The sequence below is a fragment of the Galeopterus variegatus genome, unplaced genomic scaffold (genome assembly GCF_000696425.1).
Source record: "Galeopterus variegatus unplaced genomic scaffold, G_variegatus-3.0.2 Scaffold1082, whole genome shotgun sequence".
NCBI lineage: Eukaryota > Metazoa > Chordata > Mammalia > Dermoptera > Cynocephalidae > Galeopterus > Galeopterus variegatus.
Window position 1 is genome coordinate 16685 of NW_007727193.1, and position 9764 is coordinate 26448.

The 9764-nt window shown below is 42.9% G+C and overlaps 1 pseudogene; it reads right to left on the reverse strand.

Annotated features, from left to right (window-relative positions):
- Window positions 1-6532: 6532 nt before the first annotated feature.
- LOC103592071 lies at window positions 6533-8054 on the reverse strand (annotated as a pseudogene).
- Window positions 8055-9764: the final 1710 nt, after the last annotated feature.

Sequence of the window (9764 nt, forward strand, 5' to 3'; positions counted from 1 at the left end):
AAGTGGAGGGGGGGGGGGACAAGGGGAAGGGAGAGGGAAGCTGGGGATAATTGGGTGGGGCACACAGGGTACAAATGCAATTTGTGGTAATGGGTATGCTGCCAGTATGTATCTGGCCCTCACATAATGGGCACGAGGGGTGACAATCAGCTTTGTATCTCATGAATATTCATAACTAACAAACAAACAAACAAATAAATAAATAAAGCTAACCAAAACAGGATAGAACATTTGAATATTACAATATCTATTAAGTAATTGAATCTGTAATTTAAAACCTTTTAGAAAGAAATCCCAGGATGTTTTACTCTCAAACATTGAAAGAAGTAAAACATAAACTTTACAAAAATTTTTTTATTGAATAGTGACATAAGAAACACATTCCAATTTATTTTATGAGATTAATATAACGTTGATGCCAAATGCTGGGAAGGACTTTCAAGAAAGGAAAATTATAGTTCAATATCTTTCATGAGCATAGATGTAACAATTCTAAATAAAATATTAACAAATGGAATCCAGTGATATCGGAAAGAACAATACATTCTAAATAGGTTGGTTTGTTTTAAAAAATACCAGCTTGTTTCAAAATTGGAAAACCAGCGAATGTATTTCATCACAATTACAGAAAAAAGTAGAAAAATTATATGACCATCTGAATAGAAAAAGTATTTGTTAAATTTTAAACGCCATTTATGCTAAAAGAAAAAAAATTCCAAGCAAACTAGCAAGGGTAGAAAACGTTCTTAATCTGATAGAGTACCTACAGAGTATCTGTGGCAAGCATGACGCTTAACAGTGGAGTATTGAAACGTTCCCTTTAAGAGCTCGACTAACACAAGGATATCTACTTGTATTCAACATTGTACTGAAGGTCCTAGTGAATACAAGAATCTGAAATAAATTTATCATGATTGTAAAGAACAAAATAAAGTTGTCGTCTTTTTGCATGAAACATTGTTTTCATGAAAAAAAATCTAAAAGAGTCTACAGATAAGCTATTAATAATTAAGTCAATTTAGCATGATTGCTGCTTAGCAATACAAAACTGGATTTTACTTTTACATACAAGTCACTAACATTAAGAAATGACCTTTCTTACGTGACATCATTTCCAGTAGCTTATACCAAGAGTCTTCAAGAATTCATGGAAAGATTCATATTATCTTTTAATTCCACTTTTCCACAAACTTTTTGAAGTAATCTCATAAAACCCCCAAATACTTAAGAATAAATCTGACAAGACATGTGTAATACATAGAAAATTACTAAGTATTACTGAGAGAAATTAAAGGAGGTTTGAATAAATAGAGGGATATAATGCACACATGAATTGGAAGAGTCAATAATATAGAATTGTCAGTTCTCCCCCAAATCCAATACAATCCCAATTAAAATCCAGACAAGTTTTTCATAGAAATTAATAACGTATGCTAAACTTTACAAGGAGAAATAAAAAGCCAAACATAGGACAATCTTAAAGAAGAATGAAGTCGTAGAACTTACATTACCAGATATTAACACTTACTAGAAAGCTATAATCATTAAAACACGTGCCATTGGTCCAAGAATAGACAAATACACCAAAGGAACAGAAGAGAGAGTACAGGAACAGACCACACCTATATAGACATTAGATTTATAACAAAGTCTGCACTCTGGAGTAGTTGGGAAAAAATAGCCTTTTGACTAACAGATGCTGAATCGATGGGATATTTCTATGAAAAAATAAAATCTTAAACCCTACCTTCAGCATACACAAAAATCAATTCCAGGTGGATTGTAGCTCTAAATGTGAACAGAATAAATAAATAAATAAATAAAGCTTCTAGAAGATATTTTAAAGGAATATCTTCATAACATTGGGTTAAAAAAAGTTTTTTTAGAAAACAAAAGCACTAACCACAGAGAAACATGATGAGGCATGGACTGTATTAAAATTATGAACTTGTTTTCATCAAAAAGCATCTTTAAGGGAGTGAACAGGTAACTCACAGATGATGAGAAGATATTTCTTTTTTTTTTTTTTTTTTTTTTCCTTTTTGAGAAGATATTTCAATTCACATGCCCAACAAAGGCTTCCTATTCACAATGTAGAAAATACTTCGCACTCATAGTAAAAACACCGACGATCTAAATAAAAATGGACAGAAGACACGGACTAGAACTTTATAAAACAGGCTGTGCAACAAACACTTGAGCATATGTTCAACCTTATTAGCCATGGGTGAAATGCGAATTGAAACCACAATGAGATGGAACTTCTCCCATAATCAGAATGGTTAACTTTTTAAAAAGAATAATAATATCAAATGTTACAATACCAGATGTGGAACAACATGAGTTTCCATAGTCCTTCCATCTACCTACCAACCTACCTATGTATTTTTAAAATCATGATTTTAAAAATACCAGTATCTCCAATTCCAGGACAACATCACAAGGTTTTTTTTTTTTTTTTTAGTTTTCTAACTTCCCATATATTTCTCTGGAAGCTTCTCCAACACTGAGTGATTTGGTTTCCATTATCTCAGATACATTTACTTATTTGCTCACTCCATCTCTATGTCCTAGCCATGTGGCTAACTTAGCCCCAACCCTGTTGGCCCTGACTCATGGGCCGTCTTCTTGGACCCAGCCCTACTGAACATGCTGGTTGAATCCACAGTCTCTGCCTCATTCCTGGCTTCTAAAAACATGCTGTGGTGAGTCCCCAATCCTAGTCTCAGCTCCAGCCCTGGCAAACGCACCAACCAAGTGCCCAGCTGAGTCCCTGGCTCTGGACCCAGTGAACTTGCCGGTTCAGATACAGACATTGACTGAGGGAAAGGGGAACAAACATTGACTGTAGAAAACAATGAATCAATAAAACAGAGAATGCAATGAGGACCCGTGTGCAGATAGTTCATTGGGGAAGGGACTCGGGGATCAGGACTGAGGCGGCAGCAGAGTGAGGTGGGGATGGAGGACGAGCCAGTCCAAGTTGCATTATCAAGGTCGATGTTGTGAGCAAAAGGGACTTATCCTCCTGGGACAGCCTGCGAAGCCTACGGAGTGACTCCCAGGGTCGACTAGCAGAAGGAAGGATGCAGAGGCATTTCAACACTTGCCTGCACCTTTCACTGATGGAAGCTGTCACCCAGAGTGTCCACTCCCTCATGCTACCAAGCCTCAGGGGAGCGTGCAGGCTGAGCCAATCCTGGCCCGCGAGAGCACCGGCAGGAACCTGTGGGCAGAGAGCAAGAAGTGTGAGGACACTCAGAGCAGATGCCGAGAGGGTGGCGTGAGTCCCAGCCTGCAGCAAACGGCCTGCCTGAGCCAGGGTGAGGTCCAGGATGAGTGTCATCCCCGAGTGTCCTCCCCAGTTCTGGGCCTCCAGCTTACAAGGAAGTGAATCGGGACTCAGACATGGACCAGTTTATGGAAGGATGTGGATTTTTAAAACACTACTATTCAAGTCAGGGCACATAAAACATCAACCGCTTAAACAAGATGACATATTAAGTTGTATTTTGTTTAATATTAGTGAACAAAGCTCATTGTGATTTGAAATATAATGACATCATCCCAGAGTGCAGCTGGGGTAATGTTTGGGGAAAACAAACATGTTGTTTCTTCTGCTGTGGCCTAGTTGAGGGTGAGTCTTCATGACTTCAGAATTTGGGATCTGTGGTCCAGATTTCATGAAACCTTGGACCACATCTCCCTGGCCAGTTTGTCCTTGAAGCTGTGGGAGAAAGAGGTTAGAGCTGGATGGAGCCCTTTTGCAGACTGCCTGGGAGGTGCTTCTCATACCTGTTGATGCTCTGCTGCTTTATTGCTCCAGGGGTTTCGGGTGTTTTACTTTGAACTTAATGGAAAGCTTGTCTATGGACAGGTGGTATCTGACTCAGAGGTGTATTTTCAATCAGCTGAGCCCATTGCTGGCTCTATGGTTTTAATTCCAGACACTTCACCTGCCCACTCTACCCCAGCCAACAGACATAGCCATGTTTCCAAGAATGTGGCTGTAGAGCTGCAGGGGACTTGTGAGGTCATCTGCCAGATCCTCTCACACCATGCCTGTGACAAAGTACTACCCATACTTTTGGATGGGACATCTTTATGCCAGAGGGAAAAACAGACTCACCTTAAGTGACACAGAGGGTTAGGCTCAGTTTGGGATCAGAACCCAAGCCTCCCGCCTACCCATACTTCCAAGTGAACTGGAATTGTGGCATCTCTCCACATGATTATTGATAAGCCTTTTGGAGGCAGTTAAACAGGACAATAAATCCCTTTGCCTTAGTGAAGGGTCTGGTCTGCACTCCTCAATATGGTGGGTCACATGTCTGAAAGAGGAGCCAGCTAAGCTCACAAAATATAGGGGAATCTCTACCTGAAGAGGCTACCAAGAAGGGGAGGTCCCATGCCTTCAAATGGAGGCTCACAGCTCTTGGAGTTGAGGCTGGAGATATAGCAATGAAGATGGCCTCAGTCCACTCTGGCTGCTAAAACAAAACACCTTAGATTGAGCAATTTATAAGCAACAGAAATTTATTTCTCACTGTGCTGTGGAGGCTGGGAAATTCAAGATCAAGGTGCCAGCAAATTTGGTGCCTGGTGAGGGCCCATTCCCATAGATTGTGCCTTTTGTGTGCCCTCACATGGCACTCATCCCTTTTATGAGGGTGTAGCCCTCATGATCTAATCACTTCCTAAAGGTCCCACCTCTTAATACCACCACCATGGTTTCAACATGAGTTTTAGAGAAATACAAACATCTAGACCATCGCAGAAATAAATTAATTCTGTGTCTCAGAGCTGCCAGCCCTTTAAATCGTTACCTTGTGAGATTGTAAGAAATGGGTCTATGTCCTGGATCAGTCATTTCCCTCTTTCTACAACACTCAACCAATCATCACTCTGTCTGGCCCGTTCTTCCCAGCTTCATGCCCACGACCACCCCGCGTCAGATCCTCAGGATCCTCTGCATGCTGCAGTGCCCTGCGCTCTCGGGCCCTCATTCCTCACTCCGTCCCGCATGCAGACACCAGGTTATTCTTCCTGGTGCATGCCTCTGGATGTGTCCTTCTCCACTATTTCAAAACTTTTAGTGAGTCCCTATTACTTGCTGACTTCCCAATCTGAGAGTCAAGAGCCCCTACATTCTGGCTCCAACCTTACTTTCTTTTTAAAATTTTATTTTATTTTATCAATATACAATGTGGTTATTCCTAACCTTTATTTCTAAAACCCCAACCCCTCTGTCTTTTCAGAGTCCAGGTAGATGGGATACCTCCCTCTGGCCCACTGCCCTCCTCCCGCTCCTGTACCAGCTCTGAAGAACCCTCCCCACTTGCTGTCCATCACACACACCAGTCTTTAAGCCCAGTCCTGTGCAAGACTCATCTTCAATGGAAAGCTCGAAGTGGACCTGGGCTATAGATATCTGGTTTCCTCTTTGGTCCAGTTTCTTTCCTCAGATATTACTCCGGGTTTGAGAATCAGCTAGATGGAGAAAACCTGGGGTTATGACAAAAAGTTTGAAGACTGTCTCAAGAGATCAGGAGAGAGACTTTAGGCAAAGACAAGTGTGGTGAGAAACGACATCGGAATGGAGATCCTAGTGAATGCAGGCAGGTGGTGTTCAGAAGTGGAGCCAAAGGGCTGGAACAGTCTGGGCTGGTCCTGCCAAGTTTTCCCTGAATCTCAGTTGAGTCCAGCTCAGCCAAAAGACCTTCCTGAAGGCTGGCCCCCCTCACCCCAAACTGCCACCCCTGCTGCCATTTTCTCCCTTCCAGCTAACTGTTACCCTATAAAAAATAAGACAAAGTAGTTGAAAATTATATGCATTTTTTCTTTGGAAATTCCATGGGTGTATAATAACATTATTTTTAACAACAACAGTACAAAGCACACATCTGATTTAGAGGAGCACTGATTTCCTAAGAATACAGAAGTGTTTCACCCTGACGATCCCAGGGAGGACTCACAGTGCTACAGGCAGGTGGAAGAGAGCAATGACATTTGCCATGAACTTAACCAAGCTCACAGAAAAAAAAATAATCGTCAAAAAACTCCCCAAAACTACATCACCAGGATTTTGTATTTTACGTTTACTAGATTTTATGGCAGATAAAGTCAAAACATCAGTAACTTAAATATGATTAAATACTTTTTTTTTTTTTTTTTTGTCTTTTTTCCGTGTCCGGCAACGGATTGCAACCCTCAGTGTCGCCCCCGTACCGGACCGGGACCGGCAACGGGATCGCAACCCTCGGTGTTGCTCCCGCGCCTCGCTCAGCCAGTGAGCGGGAACCGGTCTGTATGTGGGATCCGAACCCTCGGCGGGAGCGCCGCCGCGCTTCCCAAGTGGCGCACTAGCGCAGTGCGCCACCGGGCCGGCCCTGATTAAATACTTTTTAAGAAATATTGTGCTTTAAATTATTAAGCAAATCACCTCTTTTTGGGCATTATAATAAAATACTGTCATACTGCATTCAGGGAAGGTTAGGGAGAAATAAATAAGGTTTTCCTCAGGCTCTATCTGTCAGTCCAGTTGTGACGTCCAGGGCTTCAGGGGTTGAGACTTTTGGTCCAGGGGCTTCATGTGATGTTTGACTCAACTCTCCTTGGGATCAGCACAGACCTTCCTGGCCTTCTTGGTCTTGAAGCTGTGGGGAGAGAAGGCACAGTTAGATGGAATGCTTTGAGGATTCTGCCCTGGAGTGTGGCCCATTGGTCCCTGGATATGATCAGCCCTGCTCCCTAGGTGAAAGACCTGGATCTGGGAGACGAGGAAGGGGAAGGGGGGGAAGGAAGAGGCCTCAGGAGGAAGCTCTGCCCTTGGTGTCCCAGATGAAGCCCTCCAGGCTCCCGGCTGAAAGAACTGGGACAAGTTCACCCAGCTCCTGTAAGGGGAAGCCTGGAGTGATTATGGACTCTCTCTCTCATGGGCTCAGTTTCTCTACAGGGCAAAGGGGTCCTCTGGATTAGAGTGTATGTTTATCTGACTCATCTGGAGGTGAATCCTGACCTTTCTCCCTTGTCCCCAGATAGAACTTTCAAGTACAGGTGCAGGGCATGGTCCACTCACATCACAGCTTCCTGGGGGACACATGATGATGGTGATTCTTGTGTAGCTCTCTAGCTTCTGGAGGGGGATCATCCTACTGATCATATTAAAGCAGCAGCTGGTTGGCATGGAAAGTGAATCTGAAAGAAATTTTGCAAAGAATGAGACAGTTAGAATATATCATAAATGTGCATTTGTAAGGGGAGAAGGAGAAGCTAGGAGAAGACCTAGGAGTTGCCACTTCCAAGTTCAGTGCCTTAGTCCAGATCCCAGAGATAAAATGTTACTCATAAGTCAGTTTCCCCCGTTGAACTATAGGGCCCCTTATTGTTGACTGAGTATGGAGAAATCTTGAGTAACAAGGCCAAGCTGTCTACTAAAACAAAACTTCTGACACTGGAAAAATAAGTTCTAAGACTCTGCTTCACAGCTATTTGCTCTGTGGGCTTTGGAGCACAGCTCTGTCATATGCTGAGATTCCTCTGGGTCCTTATTCTCTTTACACACCACTGTTCTGGAGTCTACACTGGACCATAATCCCAAATCTGAAACTTCAGGCAATAGTTTCTTCTCTCCACTACTGCCTGAAATGTCCTTCACATTCACAATGACAAACGGTGCTTCCTTCTGTGCCACTTCCCCAAACAATGTGAGGGTTGTTCCTGCAGTGGCTGCACTCAGTGTCTTTTTCCAAAGCTGGTGTCAGGAAAGATCGTGGGGACTGACCTCAATGACTGGCCTTAGTGACCTGGGCATTCAATTCTGGCTCTGACTAGCTGTGACATAATGGCTCTTCTTAATTCATCTCTTGGTCTCACTTTCTCCATCTTTAGAATGCAGACTATGCAGTAAGTTTGGGATGACTTATGCTGGAATGCTAGTGCTTACAGTGGTTAAAGTGTTAAACTTCAGGGAGGCAGGGGTTCACCTGAAGCACGTGGGTGCTGAAGGCGGCTGCTGTGAGCAGCAGGCACAGAAGCGCTGCAGAGACCTTCATGTCGGAAGGTGAGAAGGCGAGATTTGGCATGAGAGTTGGAGGTTTCTGGGCTGGCTTCAGCCTCTCTGCTCCTCTGGTGGTTCTGTCCACCTTTTACAGAGAGATGAGAGCCTGGGCAGGGTTGTGATCCAGGAAGGATGAAGTAATAGACTTAATGTGCTGAGTAGGCATCAGACTCTGGGGTGATTTCCCAAAAAGGCAAGAAGGAAGCTGTGCAGTTTCTGTCTTTTGCTTAGACTTTGTGGAGTGGAGGTGGAAGCACATGTGGTTGTGCCCAGCAGAGTGCAGGAAGTGATCTCATTGAACTATTAAGGGCTCTGGTTTCTTAGAAATGGAAAATGATCTGTAGGAAAGGAAGAATGGGAGCGGAGTCAGAGCGGAGCAAAGAGGTCCAAGGGCCTTCCCTCCACAGCTACCAGGTGGCCCGGGATGGGGCCCTAAGGCTTGCCTGTAATCGTTATCACTCTCAGGTCACTCAGTCCTAAACCAGGCAGGCTCCCTTACAACCCCAGACAGGTAGCTCCACAGAACCTTGGCAGGATGATGGGGTCCAGAATCTTCGAGTCTCAATGTCCTTGAAGCTTAGCGTCGTGGAGTGTGAGAACCGGAAGCACGTGCCGATCTTGTAGTGTGGTGGCTTCCAAACTTTTCTCTTAGACACTAAAGTTTCTTTCTGAGTGAAATCATGTGGAGAAGCCCAATATTTCGAGCCAATTCAGGTAGAATGGGTCTGTTTACAAAAGGTCCCCCAACTCCCTTCATTCCAACACAGCGGGGCAGCAGGTAGAGTATGAAAGGAAGAAGCAATTTTGCAAACACTGACCTTGTCCCCTTGCCCATTTCTCTCCTCATGTACCCTAAGAACCCCCTGCATTCCTTCTACTAATCCTTTACTCTCTCTCCCCAAATCTCCAGTCACCATTAATCTTTTTAGTATCTCTTTGGGCTTGTCTTTTCCCAAATGGCATAGAGTTGGAATCACATAGCATGTAGGTGTTCAGACTGGCTTCTTTCACTAAGAAATATGTGTCTAAGGTTTCCCCACATTTCTTTGTGGTTTGGTAGCTCAATTCTTTCTTTTTTAAAAAAAAAATTATTATTATTTTATTGTGGTAAAATACACATAACATGTAAAGTGCCATCTTAACCATTTGTAAGTCTCCAGTGCAGCGGCATTAAGTACACCCACATCGTTGTGCAGCCAATCTTCATAACACATTACACTTGTAAGCTGAAACTCTATACCCGATAAACCCCATAACCTCTCCCCCCAGCTTCTGGCAACCACCATTCTACTTACTGGCTCTATGATTTTGACTACTCTAACCACCTCGTGTAAGTGGAATAATACAGTATTTGTCTTTTTGTGACTGACTTATTTTGCTTAGCATATTGTCATCAAGTTTCATCCATGTTATAGTATATATCAGAACTTCCTTTCTTTTTAAGGCTGAATAATATTCCATTGTATGTACATAACACTTTTTGCTTATCCATTTATCTGTTGATGGACACTTGGGTAGCTTCCACGTTTTAGCTGTTGTAAATAATGATGCTAGGAACATGGGTGTACAAATATCTCTTCAAGACCTGCTTTCAATTTGTTTGAGTGTGTACCCAGAAATGCAATTGTTGCATCATTTGATAATTCTTTAAAAAAATTTTTTTTGAGTAACTGCCATACTCTTTTCCATAACAGCTGCACCATTT